General features: G+C 34.4%; 1 long non-coding RNA gene across 1 annotated transcript in view; it reads left to right on the top strand.

The window, feature by feature from the left end:
• LOC137614710 (uncharacterized) overlaps nt 1–25,000 on the top strand; it is a 631,198-nt gene that overhangs the window by 473,420 nt on the left and 132,778 nt on the right. The window contains exon 7 of the long non-coding RNA XR_011039131.1: nt 16,592–16,671. This is a non-coding gene — a long non-coding RNA (uncharacterized lncRNA). The remainder of the gene's footprint in view (nt 1–16,591; nt 16,672–25,000) is intronic.

Genomic DNA, 25,000 nt, shown 5'->3' with positions numbered 1-25,000 from the left:
AGAAGACTGTTGTTATCATAGCTCTCTTTGTGATACAGACAAGCAGTTTTGCAAGTCTTGTATAGATTGATGATGATGTTTGTACCGTATTTTTTATATTGATATTGCTACTGTTGTTATCTTTAATTGGAGATATAAGGTCTTATATCCTGTAATAGATATTAATTGTTATTGATATTACTGTACAATAAGTGACATTCGATTTCCATTATTAGACTACCTGCCATTAACTTTAGTAGAGAGAGAGAGAGAGAGAGAGAGAGAGAGAGAGAGAGAGAGAGAGAGAGAGAGAGAGAGAGACTTGTATGAATTATGCAGTGTGATTAAAGACAGTGAGACAGTAAATTTTCGTTTTTAGAGGATTACTCTTAAAAGTTCTAAAGTATGCCAGTAATTTCCCAGCCATCCATCATCCCTTGAAACCTGACAAGATGATGGTGCGTTTGAGCAATTGAAGTAAATTGTTTGGAGTGCTCCGAGTTACGCTCTAAAAAGGCTTAGAAACGGTAGGAGGCAAGTGTCAAGTGTGATTTAACACTTTGCATGCATTTCTGGCAATAAACGAAGAGCTAAAGTTAACTATTGCGAGTGATAATGCTAGGCTGTAAATCGTTGACGAAGGCTGCAAAACCTAAGGATTAGAATATTTTGTTCATTATGTATTGAGAAAACTCTCAAGGTATTGATTAGTGTTAGGTGATAAGCATCAAGGGCTGCTGTGTGTGTGAGTGTAGTGGGGGTGTGCGGTAAAGATAATTTACTTTAACATTACAAGATAACTCAGGATCTAGTTTCAAGTTCTCAACTATTACGAAAAGGCTTGCATATATTTTAATCGTAGTTTTACATTAGTAACACCTAATATTTCTCCTAAAAAGTTAGTGACAGTTACTGTCTCTGCACACCATGTAGATTGACTACCACTGAGTTTTTATGTGTTAATGTATTGTTGATGTATTTTTTAAAGTATCCGGTATTCCTTAGATATTTATATTAATTATGGTAATGTACAACCATATTATTTAAATCTCTTGTATATAATAAAGAGCAAGTGTCTGTATATATATATATATATATATATATATATATATATATATATATATATATATATATATATATATATATATATATATTTACATATATATATATATATACATATATGTATATATATATATATATATATATATATATATATATATATATATATATATATATATATATATATATATATATATAATCTCCTTCTACGACTATTGATGCAAAGGGTCTCGGTTAGATTTCACTAGTCTTCTTCATCTGAGCTTTTAAATCAATTGCTCCCTATTCCTCATCTACGTCATGCTTGATAGTCCTCAGCTATGTAGGCTTGGGTATTCCAACTCTTCTAGTGCCTTGTGGAGCCCAGTTATACGTTTGATGAGCTAATCTCTCTTGGAGAGCGCGAAGAGCATGCCCAAACAATCTCCATCTACCCCTCAACATGATCTCACCCACACTTGAGTAATCTCGCTTATAGTTTAATTTCTAATCCTGTCCTGCCATTTAACTCCCAATATTCTGGTGAGGGCTTTGTTCTCAAAACTACAAAATCTGTCGGATATTTTTTCATTGTCATACCAGGACTCATGTCCATACAGTAACACCAATCTCGCTAAACTGATTTTATTTCCAAATTTTACTCAACCTAACCATTATCTCATTTGCTTTTTCAGTCTTTCATTCAACTCTAATTCTAGTGACCCTGTATTAGAGATCATAGTTCCTGAATATCCAAACTATTCTACCTCATCATTTCTCTTTCCAATGATATTTCATCTCCCAATGCATATTTCGTTCTCATCATCGCTTGTCTTTATTTTATTTATTTTGAGCCCAACTTCCTCCGATATTTCATACATTCTAGTAAGCAATCATTTCAAATTTAGTGGTGTTTTGCTAATTAGGACAGCGTTATCAGCGTAATCTTGGTCAGCTCATTTCTAATTACCAATCTAGTCCAATCCTTCTCCACCACCCTCAACTATTCTATGCATTCACGAGGAGAATAAATAACGTAGGTGACAACACATTCCCTTGGAATACTCAAATGTCCAAAGGAAATTGATCTGATATGACTCCATTAACATTTAACTTTGGACTTACTATGCATATGAACAGACTTCATAAAATTTACATATTTAAGAGGAACTCCATAACAATGCAGACCTCTCCACAAAATTGGCCGGTGCACACTATCAAAGGCTTTTCCATAGTCCACAAATGCCATCAAAAGGGAATTTCTATTTTCTACACATTGCTGTACAACATGCCTTAAAATGAAAATTGTCAGTACAACTTCTACCTTTTCTAAATCCTGCATGTTTATCTCTCAGCTTTTCATCAATATTTCTTTCTAGTCTCTTTAGAACAAACATACTATATATTTTAATGACAACTGACGTAAATGTAATGCCTCTGTAATTATTGCAATCCGTCAGGTCTCCTTTTTTTTTGCCGTTTTCACCAATACTTCAAGCTCCCATTCATCAGGTTTTGCCTCTTCACGCTATATTCTACAATATAATCTTGTAAGTATTCTGAATTCATTCATGGCTATATCAAGGTCTTCCTCAGCTTGAGGTATATCAATCAAATTATTCCCGTCATATCTCCTATTCATGACATCACTAAAGTGTTCCATCCAACGTTGATTTTCATGTTCTGTTGTTATAACAGATCCATCTCTTTTTGATGGGTACATGCTGCTGCTTCTTTGGCCCCGTAAATATTTCATTAGTAATTCTATGAGTTATTCTTTCACCATAGATACTCCCTGAATTCCTAGCTTTGTCAACCTCACCTGTTTTCCTGTCTAAATATTCTCTCTTGCCATTCCTGGCTTTTCTTTTGACCTCATTATCAATACTGGAATAATTAGCATACACTACTTTTAATTTTTCATTAATTCGAAAATTTCCGCAATTAATTTCTGTCTTTGTCTCCATTTTATAGTATCCCATGTATCATTTGATATCAATTAAAGCAAGTGCATTATAAAGACCAATGTCTGTTGTCAGCATAGCCCATCATGCATGTATTTTGTGGAAGTAACTGGTGTTTAAAGACTTAAAGGCCACTCTTGAATGGCAGAGGCAAAGGACAGTGACATTCCCTATCAAGCAAGACAATGCCCTAGAGGCTGACCATATATACATATGATCAGCGCACAAGTCCCTTCTCCACCCAAGTTAGGACCAGGGAGGGCCAGGCAATGGTTGCTGATGACTCAGTAGGTAGACCCATTGGCTCCCTCAAACGCCATCCTTAGCTCACAAGGATGGTGAGGTTGCATTTGTCTCAATAAAATAATTCGCGATTAATTGGCTTTGATGAAATGCCCTGAATGCATTTATCGGCTACTTCCCACCAAATGATAAATTTTTGGTGGTTTGGTTATATTTTGATGGGAAAAATACAAAATAATAATAAAGTCAGCTAGTCGATCCAATTACCAAGTTTTGCTCTCAATTGTTAATTAGTTTTCCTGTTATCCTGCTTATTGATAAAACCACACTAAAACCTATCCTACATCTCATTTTAGTTTTAACTTGTTAAAAAAAAAAAGAAAAAAAAAAAACTCATAGGAACTGTCATAATTGATATAATTTTTTAACTTTTTTTCTAGTTGCTAAACTGAATCTTGTCAATATACTTTGCAATTTTAATGCAAAACGTTGCAGTCTTTAGTTTTTTACAAAGCTCAAACTAGTTATGCATGCTCTACAATGATACTGGTATTATTCGGAGACCTGTTCTTTTTAACAATTGCACGGAGGAAATTGTTAATATAGCCATTGGAAACGACCTATAGATGAATCAGTTCTTGGAATATTTATTGACATCACTAATAGAGCAGAAAGTGAATGCAAATCTCAACAATCTCAATTGTATCAGTAAGTGGTGTAATTAGCCCAGTAAGACCTAGGTGTTTGATTTGGCTGTCATAGACCTTTTTTTTTATTGTAACCAAAAAAAGCCAAGAATTGTACTTCGGGCTTCTTTATCAGGGGAGGTGATGGTACTTGCTTCATATCTTTACCATTATGTCAGAATTGCTTAATACTAGAACTCTACTAAGGATATTTTTTATGCTATTTGCATTTTTATTACTTATTATAGTAGATATATATTTCACACTGCTATTCAATTTTGTATTGCTTGGAAACTTGTGAAGAAAATTAATGTCCACTTTTATGTTAATGTTTTTTGGGATAAAATTTTATGAATAGAATTTCATAAAACAGCAAATTTCTAAAGTATGAAAATTATCAAAACCCTGATTAGAATTCCCACGTACAACACATCAAATATGTAAAGGAAGCTCTTATTGCCCAAGCATGTTTTAAGTAAAATGGGTCAGTCCCAATTAAATGATAATCATTCTTAGTTTGGACAACTGACACACACCTGGTTATATTGAACAGGACTCAGCCAAGGAATACTGAAACGTCGTAAAATAGTAAATTCATAATCGGGGTTGTAGGACAATGTTAAAACGGCAAGTCTTGACAATAGATGTAAGTCCAGACTTTTTCATTGTCTCTCGTGATATTTAGGACTTTCTTATTTATGAATTTTCTATGTATGAACTTCATAATTTAGATGTTAAGATTACATGTAATGGCTCTATTCCAGTCGGTTCGTAGATAGATTATGCTTTTTTTTTTTTTACTACCTAATATTTTAGGAAGTTAGTAACTGTGTTGTTGGTGTATATTTTAGCGGGCTTAGGCTTATCTAATCTGGTATCCTTGGACTTATGTTTACAATTAATACTTGTGAGATGTTTACTGGTCATGAAAATATATAGAATTTAATCCTCCTAATTTTTAGATTAAAGACAACATAAAACTTGGATATCTTAGATGATTGAGTAGAAAGGAGATGAAACACATCCAAAAGAGGGTCTTATGCACAAACTTAGATAGATAGCCTATACCATAACATCAGCAATGTAAGATTAACACAATCCCATCCTTTTATTCACGAGTTGCAAGGGCTTGCTGCCTGACTGCGAACCATCGGCTCTCATGACCATGTAGCATGTACCAATTCACATTCCAACAGTTACGGTGATTACTGGAATAATACCTTTTGTGTTCATAGTTTTCAGAATGTTTGTTTATTTTCATTTTTATGGAGCTTTGCCAGGTTTGCATTTTAACACATTTATTTCTTTCGACATTGACATATGTGTAAGTCGTGTTGACATATATATTGATATGTGTAAGTCGTGTAAACACACGCTCTCGAAACATTTAAGAGTATGAATGATACAAAAATATTTTTTTAAACTATGTATATCAGTCATTGAGGTCAGGTTAAGTACATTCTAAAGTTAAAGTTAAAGTTTATGGATAACTAAGCATTTACGACTGAAGAAAAATAGGAAAGTAACACACGCATTCGAAACATTTAAGAGTATGAATGATACAAAAATATTGCTTAAACTATGTATATCAGTCATTAAGGTCATGTTAAGTACATTCTAAAGTTAAAGTTTATGGATAACCAAGCATCTACGACTGAAGAAAAAATAGGAAAATAAAGCACCTATTCTGAAAGGGCTTCTGGTTTGATCAAAGCATAAGACTCCTCAAATGATAAATCATCTCTAGTAACTCGGTTTGTGCAGTTCGTAATTTATAATGGTCGCTGCAGCTGTTCTCTGCTTCGCACATTCCACGTGGCAATGTGCAAAGGGCTCTGGTCGCAAAAATGTGAAAACATCTATCCTTAGTTGGACAGTTACGATGCAATTAGATGGATTTATGGTACATTTATTTACATAGTATGATGGAAAATGCATTGAAGTTGAGCAACTATAGGGTTAAAGATTTTTTTTGTCGTTTCTAAATTTACTATATAATAATAAGAAAGAACTAGGGAGCTTTCATCAAAGTAATACGTTCCCCTTTGGTGTCCTTATGATACAAGATTCAGAAAAAAAATGAAAAAGCGATACAAGTGATGCATGCGAAGATCTCGTCTGCATTAAAAACAGATTTTAAGACTCATTTTATATTCTTATATGTGAATGTATTGTTAGCTCTGATTTAGAGCAATATGAAAGACTCGATGCATGGTGCTCTCTCTCTCTCTCTCTCTCTCTCTCTCTCTCTCTCTCTCTCTCTCTCTCTCTCTCTCTCTCTCTCTCTCTCTCTCTCTTTTGTGTGTGTGCGAGGGGTTCTGTGCCTGTGGTAAAAACCTTCATAGGTTAACGTGTCAGGGGTATTCCATTGTTTTCCCCTCGCGAATTGGCAGGGAGAGAGGGGAGCAGGGCCATCATTATAGAATGTTGGGGGCGCAAGACATTTACTCCCTTCGATTGCGGTTTCAACCTGTGCTTGCAGCCAAGGGCGGAATCTATGGATGCACAAGTGTCACTGTGTTCTTTTTTCCTCCAAAACTTTGAGGGTGGCCTTGTTGCCCACCCTAATAGCTTCTGGAACAAGATATCGAGGCTTTGCTTTTTTCTTCGGCTTTGCCCTATTCCAATTGACCCAGCGTGTAGTTTTAAATGTCTTAAAAATAGTAATTGACCCAGCGTGTAGTTTTAAATGTCTTAAAATAGTAATTGACCCAGCGTGTAGTTTTAAATGTCTTAAAAACAGTAATTGACCCAGCGTGTAGTTTCAAATGTCTTAAAATAGTAATTGACCCAACGTGTAGTTTTAAATATCTTAAAAATAGTAATTGACCCAGCGTGAAGTTTTGAATGTCTTAAATGTAGTAATCGACCCAGCGTGTAGTTTTAAATGTCTTAAAAATAGTAATTGACCCAGCGTGTAGTTTTAAATGTCTTATAAATAGTAATTGACCCAGCGTGTAGTTTTAAATGTCTTAAAAACAGTAATTGACCCAGCGTGTAGTTTCAAATGTCTTAAAATAGTAATTGACCCAACGTGTAGTTTTAAATATCCTAAAAATAGTAATTGACCCAGCGTGTAGTTTTAAATATCTTAAAAATAGTAATTGACCCAGTGTGCAGTTTTAAATGTCTTAAAAGTAGTAATTGACCCGGCGTGTAGTTTTAAATATCTTAAAAGTAGTAATTGACCCAGCGTGTAGTTTTAAATGTCTTAAAAATAGTATCTATGTGTTTTATCTAATGTGTCATAAGACTCGCTTAATTATAAGGCGTTGTGCAGTGTTCATATTTTACTAGAGTTATTATTATTATTTTTTTTTTTTAATAGCAAGCGTGTATGGCCAATTTCCGTTCAATATGGTTGTTAATTTGTTTTGAATGTAGGAAAATAATCTTTCATTCTCCATGGTTACTAAACAGCTTCAGTTTTTGTATCGTTCTTCTAATTATTTGATTACTTGCAATTTGTATTGGGCTTTGTTCTCATGTTCTCTCATGTAATCGATTTTGATCCGTTTTACCACTAATTAACTTGGTGTTCAAGTTAATGGGCGTCATTAAGACGATTTCTTTGAAATATCTAGTTATGAAATGTTCATATACATATCCCTATGTAAATATGCATAATGAACAATCCTTGGTCCTAGCTTCGAGATGGCATATAACAATAATAATAATGAATTACCCTTGATAGAATGAGATTTATAAATATCCACACGATTATATCTGTAAAGTTATGATGAGGGAACAAACTAGAATTTATTCGATTCTCTATTAATCTACCCACTCCTCACACGTTAAAACTACTGACAAAGTAAAACTCGGAAAATAGAAAAATAATGTTGACAGCGTGCATGTAAACAGTTTAATTGGTGTTTCGAAGACTAATGATTCGGTCGTTTTTAGAAGACAAACCAGCTATACCTCCTGGAACACTTTTTAACTGCCGGTTCTGCTCCCTGTTCGTTTTGACAATAATCAGCTTGAATGCGTGCATCAGGGGTTACTGAGTGCAACAGTGTTATGTAGCTGAAGGAAAGAGATAGGAAGGGTAAATGTTATATCAGTGTTAAGGATTTTTTTTTTTAATGCTTATTAAAGTGTGTGGAAACTTTGATTAATTGTCATATTGATGAGAATTAAGCGGGTTCTTGAAAGCTCTTTCGTTATATGTATACTCTTTATAATTTGATTATACTTTTAATGCTTTTATATCTGTGTGCTACTTTGGATTTCTTTTTCAACATTATAAGTGATATAAACAGACTCCTCGGAGTCATACAACGAATGTATCCTAGGGTGAAATTACCTACTTTAAAGAATGATTAAAATTCGTATTCAAATATTTTAAGCGGTATCAATGGAGAGTAGGTAATCATTTGAAAATGAAAACATGGCATTTTGACTGATAACGCTTCTGATTACCCAAGTGAAAAAGCTGATGTAAATCCTGACTGTCAGGAGACGGCATGTGGGATAACAACTATTGGTTGGGGACTCACAATTTCGATCTGCTTTAACAAAACCCTATCTTTTATTATGAATATTCTGTCAACATTAATCATAATGATCTAAAGAAATCTGAAAACCTTCCTATATTATAACATTAATCGGAGGGGGAAGAGAATGATATTCTCCTATATCCTCTACTCCGTAGGGGGCTGTAGGTGGTGGTTCCAGTGCACCTCACGCTGTGTACTGTAGGCATTACCAAAGTGTCTTTGTGAAATTCCTACTGCCCCTAGCTGCACTTGCTGTATAACCTATTTTACCTCAGTTTCTAACTTCTTTAATCTTGTTTCCCAGCCTCTTCGGATTCTTGCCCGAGAGTACACTCGGGCACACTACTTTACTTTACTTACTTTGATGGCTGCTTTTCCGGTCCCATGCAGCAGGGGAACCCCACTCTCTACAGGACCTCACTGTCGTTTCATCTTATTCGTTCAGAGTATTTAACGTTTCATGTCTCTTATTCTTCATTTATTGTTAAATCGTCACTGTCAAAAGACTCATGAAATAAGAAAGTCTTCTGTTTCCTCTTGAAAGCCTTAATGTCTTCAATCATTGGAATGTTTCGTGGGAGCTTATTATATAGTCTCGGGGCCGCATATTTAAAGGCTCTGGAGCCTACAGTAGACACATATCTAGGTTCCAATAGTTTGAAGCCATCTGTAATTATTCTCGTGTCGACACGATTTGTTGGCTGCGCAATATGTAGCAATTCTCTAAAGTATTTTGGACGCCCGGTTCTGATAACTTGGTGGGTTATTGTACATATTTTAAATGTAATTCTTGCTTTAATCGGCAGCCAGTGTAAATCGATTAGTATAGGGGTGATCCTTTCTCTAGGTGGGACACCTTTTATTAGTCTTGCTCCTTTGTTTATTATGTTTTGTAATTTCTTAAGTTGCACTTTTGGTAAATTGTAGTAGATAGAGTTGCAGTAGTCAATCCTGGTAATAACACAGTTTATCACAAGTTTCTTTACGGAATTTTCGTCCAGGTACTTTTTTATAAACGCAATATTTCTTAGATGATAACCAGCCGTTATTATTACATTATTTATTTGAGCATTTAGAGACAGGTTACAGTCAAGAAATACACTTAGATCTCGAACTTTACTAGATATCGACACCGAGTCATTATTTATGTTCATTTGAATATCACCTAAGTTTTTCACGCTGTTTCTCTTGCCCACCACCATGAATTCAGTTTTGTTTTCATTTAATTTTAGTTGTTTAAATGTCATCCATTCTCTAACACTATCAAGGATTCGGTTTAGACTTTCAGTAGTGTCATGTATATCATTTATAGAGAAGTAAAATTGTGTGTCATCTGCAAATAGTTTAAACTTCACGCCCTGCCTTTGTAGTATTTTCGATAGACCAATAGTATAGATGCAGAATAAGATTGGGCCAAGTACACTCCCCTGGGGTACCCCTCTGTTTAAGGGTTCATATGATGAATAAGAGTTTCCAATTTGTATACAGTAATTTCTACCAACCAAGTAGTCTTTTAGGTATTCGAAAGCTTTATCTTCAACGCCAACTATTCTATCGTATTTCTCTTTATCTTGTTTTTTAAGTTTTTATTGTTTACATATGAAAGATTTGTTTTAATTTTATTACTGTTTTAAGATATTTTGATAGTTCATTACTTATGTTGTATTTTACTTATTTCCTTATTTCCTTTTCCCCACTGAGCTATTTTTCTGTGTTGGAGCCCTTAGGCTTATAGCATCTTGCTTTTCCAACTATGGTGGTAGCTAAGCTAGTAGTAATAATAATAAAAATAATAATAATAATAATAATAATAATAATAATAATAATAATAAGGGAACTGCAGGATTTTCCCTATGTTGCACTTGGATGCAGAAAGACCTCACAGACCCAGTGCTGGACTTTATAGACCTAATTCATAAATCCATCGGTGTGTCCTTAAAGTTCGTCATATTAGACATTATGTAGCACCATTTCATGTGAAGGGACTTTCGGAGATGGCAAGCAGGCTCCACGAGTACTCTAACCCTGCTCGAGCTTTTATGAGTAAATGAATTTTCTGCCTTTGCGTGAGGTCTCGGGCGTCCCCTGCCCTCTTGGCATATGTGCCGCCAGTGGTGTCAACTTCGGTCTTTTTCTTATTTTTCATTTGTGCTGGTTTTTCACTTGGCCTGATAAGCGTTGTTTTATACGAAATAGCTTAACACGGTTAACCTCGTATGATTCATTGGCATGTGCTTTTTCATACCAGTCGAGTACTGCTTGAAATTAAATCAGGTAGGGTGGTGTAACTTTGATATAGACAATAATTCGTGAAATTATACAAATTACGGAAATGGCACTTGATAATGCAAACTCCTTCCTATGCTATGAACGTGTCATTCACTAAAATGAAGAAGTTCAAGACCCCCCTTACCCATTCCCTTGAGAGTCGTATTACTAGTCTTTTGGCGTTTAGCTTCTGTTGTAAGGGGGGGGGGGGGGCGGTTCGTTGGCTGAGTGTTGGCTGTCGGTCATGGCACAGTATCTCTTTCTTTAGATGGACAAGGCTCTGGGAGATGCTAAAGAAGGCACAATTAACCTGCAACACCTAAATACTCAGAAAGAAGTTTCATTAAAGATAGCTGCTTTACCATCTCACCCAGTGTAATGAGTAAGGACAAGTCTTGCCATATAGTATGAGTGAGTCACCCTTGATTAAGCATCACTTTAATTTAAAAGGATCTACTGCTAGCAAAAAGGGAAAGAAACATTGTCCTATTCATATAGTTATTCTCTGACATAACTCTCATGACAAATAAGTATTAACGAAGATTTGAAAGGCTAAATATACGCTATGTATATGATTTTTAATGGAGCTTACTTACTGAATTTGTTAATCACTCGTCTGAGTGTAGACCAGACCAAAACTATATGATGATGATATAGTATATATATATATATATATATATATATATATATATATATATATATATATATATATATCTATATATATATATATATATATATATATATATATATATATATATATATATATATATATATATATATTATATATATATATATATATATATATATATATATATATCTATATATCTATCTATATATATATATATATATATATATATATATATATATATATATATATATATATATATATATATATATATATATATATATATATATATATATATATATATATATATATATATATATATATATATATATATATTAAACATTATTTATTAACACAAGTACATGCATAATCATTCTTTTAAAACAAAGTATTTGATGTTGAATTTGGGTAAACAGTCGTCAAAAAAAAAAAAAAAAAAAAAAAAAGAAAGCCCAACACCATAAGTCGAGATGGATTTTAAGGCGCGTTTAGATGACCGTAAGAGAAACATCTTATCCTTAAGATCTTACTCAATTCCCAGAAACAGAATAAATTGAGTTTCCAAAGGATATTGCTCAGGTTGTGAAAAACTTTATGGCGTTTTATTGCTCTGCTTCTGTGCGCTAGGATTGAGGGAAGGAGTTGGGGAGGGTTCATCCATGATGGAACAGAAGGCCGCTGATCTTTTCAGAAATAAGTTAAAATTTTGACGTCAATTGTCATGATGCTATCTAGTCGTCGATGGAATTTGTTCTTCAGGACGGAAATTGTATTGCATTAGTCGTTAAAGTTTTTCTTTCTGTAATTTGTTTGTTAATGTTAGTCAAGCAGATAATTTCATGAATTTTTATTTTTTCTTTCACTATTTCTTATTTCGTGTCTGAGTACATAATTTTCTCACTGGCACAAACACCTTTCCATTTCAGTAAAGTTTACATGGAATGTATTTTTGTGAGAGAGTGTTGCTACTTTTTATTTGTTTAATTACTATACACGTCTTAACACAAGTGAACTGTCCGTACATACTTATATTAATGACCTCATTAAAATCCCACCCACGTTGGGTCCTTCGTTCCCTTTTTAATGAGAAAGAGAAATTAATATGATACCCCTTTGGGTTGTTCCATATATGAAAGTATCCAGACGTAGTTGAGTGGGTAATGAATAAGTAGCTCATTTTAAGTCTTTGGTATACTTTTTTTTCCCTTTTAAATGCTATTAAGGTAGGTGGATTATAAAAGTTAAAGTAACCAAATAATTAAAATCATTTGGGCTGAAATATTAATGGTAATTGAAAGACTGCACGAATCACAAAATTACAGAGCAATGTCATGCTATAGCTAAAATACTACACTAGTAGCTTCAGTATTAGTAGTAAACTATTGTTAGGATTAAAGCCAAGATTGTCGTTACCAATTCTAGTGAGTGGAATTAGTATTAAGGATCACATTCTTAATGTTTTTTTTTTTTTTTTTTTTTTTTTTTTTTTTTATATAGCTTCGTAGGACTGGCAAATAAAATGAAGTTGAGGAAATAGATTTGTTATCCTGCTCGTTGCTTCGAAGTTGGAAGAAAACGATCACAAATGTAAAGAAAGGATCAGAAATGTATGTTGCATTAGGTACTCCTAAGTATCATTAACTGTGCTAATATAAACGCATCTTTGTGCGTATTACATTTCATCAATGGAAAAAAATATTTTACCATTATTGGAGATTATTGGTCTACTAGGTCGAGCCCTTTATTCTGTATTGGTGTGATTATCCGTGATTAGACTCCTGATTGAAAATTGTATTAAATAGGATCATTTGGAAATCGGAATATAGTAGATAAAACTGTTAAGATATTTTTGTAAGAATACAAATTAACAGTGTTGATATATTATTAGTTTAAAGTAGCTTATTTCTCATAGCACATTATATTGATTTATCTTGAGGTGATGTTTGATTATTCTTCATTAATTATGATATTATAAATAATAAAACAGGGATATGATTTTTTATTTTATAGTTATATATATATATTATATATATATATATATCTATATATATATATATATATATATATATATATATATATATATATATATATAATGTATGTATATGTAAATATGTCCGTATACATTTATAGATATAGAGTGTGCATGGATGGTTTAGAATGTATGTATGTATGTACAACACAATATTCGATTTCTTGTATTTCATTACTTTTATTTGCCTGCCATGCCGTTGGTATCATGTGATTGCCATTTTGCCAGCCCAAGCACTCACAGAGTAAGAGAAAAACAAAAAGAATTTTTTTCCTTCTTTTTTTTTAGAATTGAGATTTTTCAGTATGAAGTTGGTATTTGCTGACTGGAATTGTTCTGCGTGGAAGTGATTTCATTTGTATTCTCTCTTTAATTTACTGTATTACTCTTGGGTAATATTTTTCTTTTTTGTGAATGTGCATAAAAAGCAACTCGCCTAAGCTTAACTTCTATGGCTATATGCAGATGTGGAAATTGATATTGGCTAAAAAAAAAAAAAAAACTGGCCGATGGGCGGCCAGTGGCGTGAAATAAGTTCCGTTTTGGCCAGGGTGTCAGAAGGATTTATTTTGGCTCTATAAAATTCATCATAAGGGTGACAGTTGGGCGCGATTCTCGTCCGGGCGACACCACATAAAACAGTCACCAGGTCTGATCGCTTTTGCAGCAGTTATTTTTTATGGACGAGTTTTAATTGCGGACTTGCTCATATTTATGCATTAATTTCATGTCATAAAATGTTATTGGTGCTATTGGCGATCGACCTAGCGAGAGAGAGAGAGAGAGAGAGAGGAGAGAGAGAGAGAGAGAGAGAGAGAGAGAGAGAGAGAGAGATGAAGCTGCCCTCCTAGTTTTTTGTTTTTTTTTCTCTCTCTCTCTCTCTCTCTCTCTCTCTCTCTCTCTCTCTCTCTCCGAAAAACAAACCATCGCGTATTAACCAAATCAGCAAAACTAAACTTACACAAACCCACTCGATCAATGAGGTTAGCTCCTCATTAGGAAGAAAGAGCATATCCGATGGGGGGTTCTGAATAGAGAGCTGGGATGGATGGGAAAGGGGGTGGGGGGATTGGGAGCGTTTATGGAAAATGTGATAATGGGGGGTAACTACGTCCATAAGCTCTGCATTGCAATAAGTACAGTGAAATGACATCGGCATTTTCGGTGCGTGGTCCTGGATGGGATGGTAGTTATCAGTGTACCCAATTATACCTTTGTCAAAAAATAATTTTATTAGCAACGTATGGCCATAATGCGTGCAATATAATGACCCCATCTGATTCATTAGGTCGAGTCGAGTATGTAGTGGAACTTTTAATCACGTACGCGCGCTTTTGCTCTCGTGTTTGTGCTGTTGTTGGTGTGCATAATGTCATTTGCAGTTTGGATATGATAGGCATCCCATATTTATCTTACGAATTTTATATAAATCACTTTATTTTTAATCACTTGTTTCGCGTGAGCAGTCGAGATATACAATGTTTATCCTGATATGGCTGCTCTTTGCATCAGGTTTCACTATTCGCGTTGTGCATTTCGTTAATTGTTTCCGTTTTACAAATGGGACGTTCGTTTTTATTCTATTTTGGTTATTGAAGGTATATTTCTCTCGAAAGTATTCATATTCACTCATCGTGTACGCTTATGTAAACTATATTACTTTGTGATAAATTTTATAAAGATATATATGCACTATATATCTTTGTATTGAGATATATATATATTAATATATATATATATATTATATATATATATATATATATATGTATTTATATATATATGTATATATATAATGTATATATGTATATACAGTATATAATGTATATATGTATGTATATGTATGTGTATATATATATATATATATATATATATAGATAGATAGATAGAATAGATAGATAGATAGATAGATAGATAGATATATCCTTTAATATTGAAAATACTTTCCTCCATAATGACTTACACCCAAGATGTATAATATGTAACAAGTACATCAACCCTGAATAGGATTCAAAGCTATACCTTATAAGGTTTGAGCAAATGTCAGGGGATTAGTGCATGCATCTATAACATATATAAAATCCTTTTGACTCGTTGTACATAATCTTGTCGAATCAGGTGCAATATTAGACTGTTTGCTAACTGACTGCTAAGTTTGTAACACGTGGCTATTTATAATAGGTTTGTCACTAATTCCCTCGTGACTTTTTTATACTTGCAAATATTAAGCCCCACACATGTTATGTTATATAATTCCCTTTACCTTGGGAATGACCAACACTAAATGCCTGATATAGTAGAGTTCTATACTGATATTTTCAAAAGTATCTGACAGTCAAAAGTTACAAACATTGCATTTACTTTACACAATGGAAATTCATTGATTTCGATTATAAGTAGAGCCAGAGTCCAGATCAATTTATATCTCTTAACGGTAGATTAAATAAGCAATATTCATATGTTAATCAAAGACTGAAAGACGTCCATTCAGGTCCTAAAAGGAATAAGATTACTTATCATAAATACTTTCCCTTGAGTGTGAATCATTTGAAAGGTTGAATGAATGTCATGTTAAGGAGCAATTGTGAAACATTTGAATGTATAAAAAAATCACGTGTGAGTTAGCGGCAAAATGTGTGTTTCATGTATGTATATTGTTACATAAATATTAATAACTAATGAACAAGTTTTAAGCGTTAATAAACTTTCATTGGTATTGATCATAATTATTTTTGTCTCCTGACGTTTTTAATTTTGAATATAAAATATAGAATTTAGTAGCACCATAGGGCCTGTATCGGAGGATTATAATTCTGAATTGATAGTAATATTACTGATTACTTTCATATCACACGTGATGGTAAAAATGTATAATACGGTTTTTTTTTTTTTTTTTTTTTTTTTTTTTTTTTTTTTTTTTTCTGATGCGCCATTCCCCGTTCTTCTAGTTTAGTGATTACATCTCTGTTCCTTCGTTCTCCACCGTTCTTTCCCTTCCAGTAATCTTACCCTTGTGCTCTTACTCCCCTCTTTACCCTTCCCATTTATCATTTCCTTCCCCTCTTTCTTTTCATATTCTTACTGCTCAGTGTTCCTCTGAATCCTTAGTTTTGCGAGGAGTTACAAAATACTCCCATAGTAGCTTATTGGTTAAGTAATAAAATCTACTTGTTTCAAAGCAATTTGGGTAGATTTTATATTGTCTATCTAATTAATTGTTAAAGTAACCATACGTGATTCGGATTTTTCTTTGCTTTCAGAATCACGAGAAAGCAGCAACATTGAGTGAAAGCACGATCAACAAAAGCAGCAACATTCGAGGCGAGAGGACCCGAAAGAGGTAAGTCATTGCTGTTTCGAGAACAAACATGAATATTTTATACTGGTGAATTTCGTTCATTTTTTTATTGAAAGTGTGTTTGTACCCTCTGTTGATTGCTGTTTCACGCTACGAGAGAGAGAGAGAGAGAGAGGAGAGAGAGAGAGAGAGGAGAGAGAGGAGAGAGAGAGTGGTGTAAAGTACTTAAGGATTTCGAATATTGGTTCAAATGTACATGCGTTATTGTTTTCTCTTTCTTAAAGGATAGATTTCATTGTATTTTGGAATCGTTCTTTATATCTAGACATATGTCTTATGAAGGAATTAGCATAGATGAAGACTTGAGGAAAGTCGAAAGTAGTTAGAAATTAAGACATGCCACAAATTCCACAGAGGTTTTTGTCGTTTTAAATGTGTGGAAATGACATATGATCATAGGAAAAGTTAGCGTGGGATATTAATTGGGACCCAGATAGACAAAAAATAGTTGTAGAGTGCTCTATTGAGATTTTGTTGATGAGTTTGTGACAAGAACAAGATGTGAAAATACGAACATTGAAGTGAATAATGGTAAATTAACTTTCGTTGATGGAAAAGTATTGATTATGCTGTGTGTTTGTGAGAGAGAGAGAGAGAGAGGAGAGAGAGAGAGAGAGAGAGAGAGAGATTTGATTGATATGAAGGGGTGCAAACGCTGATAAATTATTGTTTATATATAGTTAAGGGAATATATTGCGGAGTTTTGCTATTGCCTTAAGAAGCTTGTATAGCAGGTAGGTCGAATCATGAAGGAATACTGAGAGCAGGTAAGCAAGTGAACGCATGGAAAGGGACTTTAATTACGATCTTATATATGTAATTGTGTATTATTGTCTTTTGTATTTTATCGGTATTTGTGTGCATGGTTTAGAGTACATTAACTTTTTCTTACATTAATATTTCCTTTTGAGTACTTACGTTAACAAGCAAGATGTAACATTTTCCTTAACAGTTTTTCATCCCATGCACAAATATGTAAATCAGATACAGACCCGTTGGACTTTTTTTTCCTCTTTGAGCTTAATTTTCCCCTCTGTTTAAACTTAATTTTTCTGCCACCTTCAGACATACGGCTCGGTTCTTTTCCCTAACCATCATCACCAGCCACTTCTTAATTTCCCCCCCCCCCCTTTTTTTTTTTTTTTTTTTTTTTTTTTTTCAGTCTCGAGCAGCTCCCGGCCACTCGTCACCCGAGCTTTGCTAACCCCCATCCCCTGTGTTCCTTTTATTCTTCTTTCTGCATTTATTCTCGCCTCGTCCTCTTTACTTTCCATTATCAGTTGTTTCATTGTTAGGAATGCCTTTCATATCTATTTTTATCTTCCTTTTTCTGCTAACATTGACATTGCATTTTTGCCCCCATTATTAACGTTGTTTTCCTTTTTTTTTACTCTTTCTTACCTCTACTGGTTTCCCCTCTTATAGCTACCATTATGTCGGCTGTTTTCCTTTTGTCCTCTTTTCTTATTTCTTCTGGTCCCCCCCCCCTTTGTAACTATTGTATCATGACTTTCTTTCTCTATCATATCCTTACATCTCTCCTTTTGTCCTTGTGTTATACGCATCTGCCTCCTTTCCTCTGATACTAACTCCACTTGTATCGCTCCTTCCTCTTAATTTGAGATTTCCTTTTCTTGTTCTTCCCCTTCATATCCTTTCTTTCTTGGTAATTGCCGGCAATCACTTTCTCTGTCGCTTCCCTTTTTATGGTTATTTTCCATTAGTTGTTTTCTCCTCGCAATCATTTGTATTTTCTTCATCTCCTTCATTCGTGTAATTACCTACAAATCTCTGATTGTTTCTTTCTCCTTTTCATTGTTTTGTGCACCCTCCCTTATACGAATAGTGCCTCAAATCCCTTTTTTTTTCTCTCATTTCTTTTCTCTAGCTCCCTCCTCAAGTACATTCTATCCTTTTGCCTTTTGTTATTCTTGTTCGTCCTTTTTTTTTTTTATTGTTTATAATCTTCGATGAATTCCAATAATGTTTTTGAGGCTACTTTAAATAATAATAATAATAATAATAATAATAATAATAATAATAATAATGCTAATTTTGGGTCAGTTTCGCGTATTATTTATCAGATAGCTGCTTGAATTTATTACAAATGAAGAGAAGACGCTCCTTTTCAAGAAGCTTTTCGGGGTGAAATCTCTCTCTCTCTCTCTCTCATCTCTCTCTCTCTCTCCAGCCTAGACAAGTGGTAAGATACTTCTCTCTCTCTCTCTCTCTCTCTCTCTCTCTCTCTCTCTCTTCAACCCAGACAAGTGGTAAGATACCCCTCTCTCTCTCTCTCTCTCTCTCTCTCTCTCTCTCTCTCTCTCTCTCGTACTTTGCAGTCCAAACAAATGGTAAGATACTTATGTGCATTATAAAACTCTTGTATTTCTCTTGATATCCTTCACTGGGAGGAGGACCTAGATATCTTTAGTGTATTTATTCCAGTATATCTGTAAACTGGAAACATTTAGATGAAATGTATACGTTATTATTCGTCCCCAACTTTATATTGATTATTGTGTTTGTTTTCTCCAAGGTGGGTTAAAATTGGCTCTGTTACAACTGCAGACTTAGCGAGTGCTGAAGAACATTAAAGTTGCATAAGTTCACAATAGAAAGGGCCTCTATTTCCCTCCCTCATCTTGATTTTTTGTATTAAGCCCTTGCAGTTCTTGAACCCCATTATGCTAATGAAAAGGGTACGCCAAGTGTACTCTCGTAATAATTTTGTGAGTATAATGTATATAAATATAAAGGAAACTTTTGGTCTAATGGCGCCTTCCCGCGTATCTCTTCCGATCGCAATCCATATTCTTTGTTTTTCTTCGCTTCAATTTATATCTTGTTTTGACTGGACCCGAAGTCAGGGAAGTGAAACTTGTACCCTGAAAATAACTTAAATATATTATGTCCCTCCATTCCTGTCTCCCTTTTTTTTTCCTTCCCTTGGGTGTGTGTGTTTTCCACCCGATGTACGTTTGTGTGCTAAAAAGTCTGCTTCCATCCTAGACCCCCCCCCCCTCCTAATGTGTAACCCCACCCCCGCCCAATGTGTTAATGGGGCTCTAATGCCCCTCTCGCTGGTTTACGTAATGCTGAAGAGAAGCCTCTTTTTGAAACATGTTTCGGCTAGATGACAGGACGTAGCAAATATGAACATTTATGGACCATGAGCAAGCGAAGGCTTAATTAGGATTTGTGGCTCTCGCTTCCCTTAGTCTGCGTTTCTTTCTGTATAACAGTTCACTTGAAGAGTCCATGTTAATGAAATCTGTCGAGGACTTATTTAATTGGAGTGTGTTAAAGAACCTTTGTAGATATCTTCGGCAGAAAAATCTCCCTTCTTACAGGGTAGACTGCAAAGAAGATTGTACAGTCCACACTCTTGTGCCTATGTGTGCCGCACAGAGGTGAGCATTGGGCTCTGAAAAGCAAGGTCTATGGTCTAATCCCGTTTTTCCCTGAAAATAGTAAATTTAGCGTATAATGATTCCCCATTAACACACACACACATATATATATATATGTGTGTATATATATATGTATATATATATATATATATATATATGTGTGTGTATATAATATATATATATATATATATATGCATGTGTATATACAGTTTATGTATATATGCTGTTTACATTGATAGATATATACACGTATATTTTTGTAACTTTTATTTAAGTAATTTCCCCACCATATAGCAAATTCCCCGTAGAAATTAGTCTTCATTGAGTGTGTATAAGATGACCCTGCTGGCCTCACTCAAGGGCTTATGTGCCGTTAGCAAGCAAGCATACATCTCGTATATGCTCTTTTAGATACTACGTGGTTATGCAGGGTATTTGTAGAAAGTTTAGATATTCCATCTTTCATTATGGACACCAGATCAAGTTCCTTTACTACCGGATGTCTTTGAGATCCAATCCCTCCCTTTCCTCGGGTCAGGGTCAAAATTAAACGTAAAAAGCCTGAATTATTTTGGTTAAATTTTGTTATTCTTATAAGTCTTGCTGTTTTGGAGGTATGGCTATTATATTTGGGTTGTAGCATCCTTTCTGAATGCCTTAGAATATCCAGTCCCCATGACCATGTCAGGTTGACCATGGGCCGATAAATGGACCGAGATGCTACTAAGGTATGACCGTATGGGCCAACTTTGTCAGTTGTTTGTAATGTTACTCACTTTGAGTCTGCATTTTATAGGGTTTTACCGCGTGCTGGAAATTGTTTGGGCTCCCACATAGTTGGCAGATGTATTCTTTAATTACCTCCGCCGACGAAGTTGGAAGGAGTTTAGGTTTTCACCCCTGTTTGTGTGTTTGTTTGTGAACAGCTTCCTGGCCACAATTTTAATCGTAGAGTAATGAAACATGGAAGGATTAACTGTTATATGAAAAGCTGGATAAGATTGAATTTTGGAAGGCCAAGGTCGAAGGTCAAGGTCATGGTCAAACAAAATGTCCAATTCACGTAATCAGCCATAAGTTTGGACATCGTTATCACAGAGACTTCAGACGTAGTTCATATTTGATTGTATGAAAATCCACGCCAATTAATACAAAGGTCAAGGTCGAGCAAAAGGTCAAGAAATAAGCTGCCACGGCGGAGGTCTGGGCTCCACTGAGCGCCCCTCCAGTTATTATTATTATTTGTATTTATACTGTGGTTATCATTTTTTTATTCCTCGGGTCCGGCTAGCATTATGCTCTTCTGATAACTCTACTTGTTCATTTTAATGTTATAGTAATAGTGGTTTGACAAAGAAATAAAGGTTGATTATTAGTTGGGGATCTTCTTTATTTTACAAGGTTAGAAGGTTTTGGAATTTTGCATTACCTGGAAATCCTGTAGGAATATATTTGGTTAAAAGATAATCCCTGAATTAATATTATAACATATATAAAAGATGTTAATTCGAATTTTTATGCTAATATAAAAACTGGAAATACGCTTCGACACTTGATGAACTTGTATCACTAAATTGTCACAGTGGAAGGTGATGATGGTGATAGCTGTGTTAGATTCAAACCCCTTTTTTTATTTTCTTCAAACCCAGATTTTCGTGTGTGTTATTGAAACAGGATATTCTATGTAAATCCAAAATAGAAAGGAATTGTAGTGGTAAAGGAGTAATTTTGATCGTAAATTCTAAGTATAAATACACAGTTCTCAGGCATAGTTCAGTAAAATACAGGCAGTCGTAATTTTTACCTACTAGTTATTAACTTTTACGGGTTGGTAACTGTAAAACCACTCCTTAACTTCAATATTTCTGTTTTTAAAACGGCAAATGCCTTGCAACATTTATTCCAGGATTTTTGCCGTTATTTACGGCTAATTTTAACAGTGTGCCGAAAATGATTAAACTTTCGTTTCGACTCATATTTAACTGCAATTTTCCAATCGTCGTCTTCCACTGTAACGGTGAAAGACGGACTGAACGCGCTGGTATAATCATTATTGTGATTGATATTTCGATTAAATTCGTGGTTCTGATACTGCAGAAGAATTGCTTTTGTATACGACCTTAAACCAATTTAGTGAAGGTTATCACAACTCCGCACAGTTCCTTGAAAATACACTTAATTTATTCATGCCAAGTTCCAGTTATTCTAGTCCAAGATTAATAGATGAAAATTTCATAGTTCTGTCTTGAATTGTTATTCTTGTATGACTTTTAAATTTGTCCCCGAATTTTAACAAATTACAAATAAAGTGAGAGCCATAGGGAATTAAAGGGATGCGATGATTAAAAGTTGATAAACTAATTATATATATATATATGTATATATATATATGTATATATATATATATATATATGTATATATATATATATATATATATATATGGGTGTGCTTGCGTGTGAAGCATACGTGCTGATCTGAGGTTTTTGATTAAGAAGTTGTCTCCAAAATTATTCATTTCATTAATCTATTTATTTAATATTTTATATCATATCCACTTGGACTGCAGATGTTTTATCCACCTCTTGCACGATTCAATTTAAATTTTTGTTAGTAGACATTACCTGAGCAGTTATTAGAAATGGGAATTCGACCCTATAACCTTTTCTCATTGTTTACCCTTGCATATTTTAAAAGAAATGTGACGATGCAAGGAATCAGTTGTAAAGGGTAGAACATTGTTAAAATTTTCTAATGTTTATAGACTTTGATATAATTATCACAAGCTGGGCTTCACTAACCGGGAGGTCTTATACTAGATTGATTCAGTGTGAACCTTTTTTTTTCTCATAATGCTGGTACTTTTTAAGTTTCGTGTAATTTTGACTTTAATTTTTATCGAAAATAATCGATTGATTTTAAAGCTCTTTCAACTTAAAACCCCCGTTTTCTAAAATAAGTCCCACAGTCGTATTGGGTAGGGTGACTTTAACATATTGTATATCTTTAAAAGTTTATTTAAAATCCAAACGAAGGTCAACGTCAGTAAAAATGGTGATTTTGTTGATCGATAGTTTGTTTGAATGATTGATTTTTTTGCTTCTGTTTTTTTTCCTGTTTTATGAATGTGATAAGATAAAATTTCTAATTATTTCGTTATCGTCACTAATTTTACTTTTATTCCTTTAAACATTAAAGTTTTGGACTATGAATTCCACCGAATCTTGTTAATAGGGCATTTATCTATCGGGCAATCAGAATTCTTAACTTCAGTTTCCCACGTATTAAAGAGGTCGTAAAGGTACAACGATGTTGTGTAAATACGTATAATATAGTTTACTAGTTGTAGTTTTTTAATACTACCTATGACTGCAATTAACGACTTTCCACTATTCCCAAGTATGTGATACATTACTGTTGTGGGATAAATGGTTCTATGAGATTCATAAATACAAAAGAAAATCTATAATTAACCGCTAACGAGACGAGATCAGTCATATTTTCAACCTTCGAAGTAATAAATTATTAAATCTTTATTGAGAGAAAATAAGGTAAGCATTAAAATCCGCCCTATTTATTGGCTAATAGCTTTACGAAAATATCAGAGAATAAAGATAAAAAGGATAGAGCAAATCAAGCACAATGTGGCGTTCAATGGTCTGATAGACCAGTCTCTTTTCCGCTCTTTTCAGCGGAGTCAGTGGCGCAAACGAGAGGTAGTAGAATCCGATAACTAATTCTCACTTCATTCCAAATGATGATCGCTCCCGGCCATGCTCTCTCTCTCTCTCTCTCTCTCTCTCTCTCTCTCTCTCTCTCTCTCTCCAAGCACGTGAGCACATTGCGCAGAGCCCATGTTTGTTTTCTATGACAGATGTTAACCCCCCCTTTTCAGGGTGATCATACCTACCCCCTACTGAGGAGAGAGAGAGAGAGAGAGAGAGAGAGAGAGAGAGAGAGAGAGAGAGAATGATCTCTATTGATTTTTCAGTGCTCTTTCGCTTGTGCGTACACGGACACAAATACGAGCCATTCTGTACACAAATCATAAAAGAGAAAAATGGTCAGGTTTTTTTTTTCTAGCCCATTGTTATTGACTCTTTAATTTCCAGATTATTTGGTCGAAGGACTTCCAAGTCGGTATGGTTGCTCAGGCGAATAAACAATTTCCTCGAGAGAGAGAGAGAGAGAGAGAGAGAGAGAGAGAGAGAGAGAGAACGAACTCGATTAGAGAGAATCCTCCCGTTACATTTTCTATGGTTAGAGAACTCCCTCCCCCCACTCCCCCTTTTAAAGGGATCATTCGCGCTCGTTCATGACAATCCCCACACCCCCATTGACGCTAACCAATCGGTTTCAATCCCTGCCGCCAATCACCCCCCCCCCCCCCCCCACCCCCACTTCCCTTTTAGGGTGTCCCTAAAGCATCCCTAAAATGGGTCCCTAAATTTTCCCAATCATAGTCTCCACCCTTATGATACCAATCAACCATAGAACTATATCGGGGTCCCCTGCTGCAAGGTGCTTCTTAATGTAAGAGACGAGAGCAAATATTTGGGCCTCTGAAGAAAAAAAAAGGAGAAAGAGGAGGAGCAGCAGGCAAATTTAATAGGTATTTACACCATTGCCGGAGTTGTAAAATAGGATTCACGGCCTCTCTCTCTCTCTCTCTCTCTCTCTCTCTCTCTCTCTCTCCTTTGTAAAATCCGGATTTTCCTTTACCACTGTTGCGGTGTTTGTTTTTTTATATTTAGCCTTTATGATTGCCTTTGCCTAAATGATTTCATCTTGAGCGATGAAATTTAATGATGTGTTAATTTTTTTTTTTTTTTTTTTTTTTTTTTTTTTTTTTTTTTTGTAAATCTAACCCTTTCTTCATCAACATTTTTTTCAACGTTGTTATT

The sequence above is a fragment of the Palaemon carinicauda genome, chromosome 21 (genome assembly GCF_036898095.1).
Source record: "Palaemon carinicauda isolate YSFRI2023 chromosome 21, ASM3689809v2, whole genome shotgun sequence".
Taxonomy (NCBI): Eukaryota; Metazoa; Arthropoda; class Malacostraca; order Decapoda; family Palaemonidae; genus Palaemon; species Palaemon carinicauda.
Note: the sequence above shows the minus strand (reverse complement) of the source record. Positions and strands in the feature narration are given on the sequence as shown.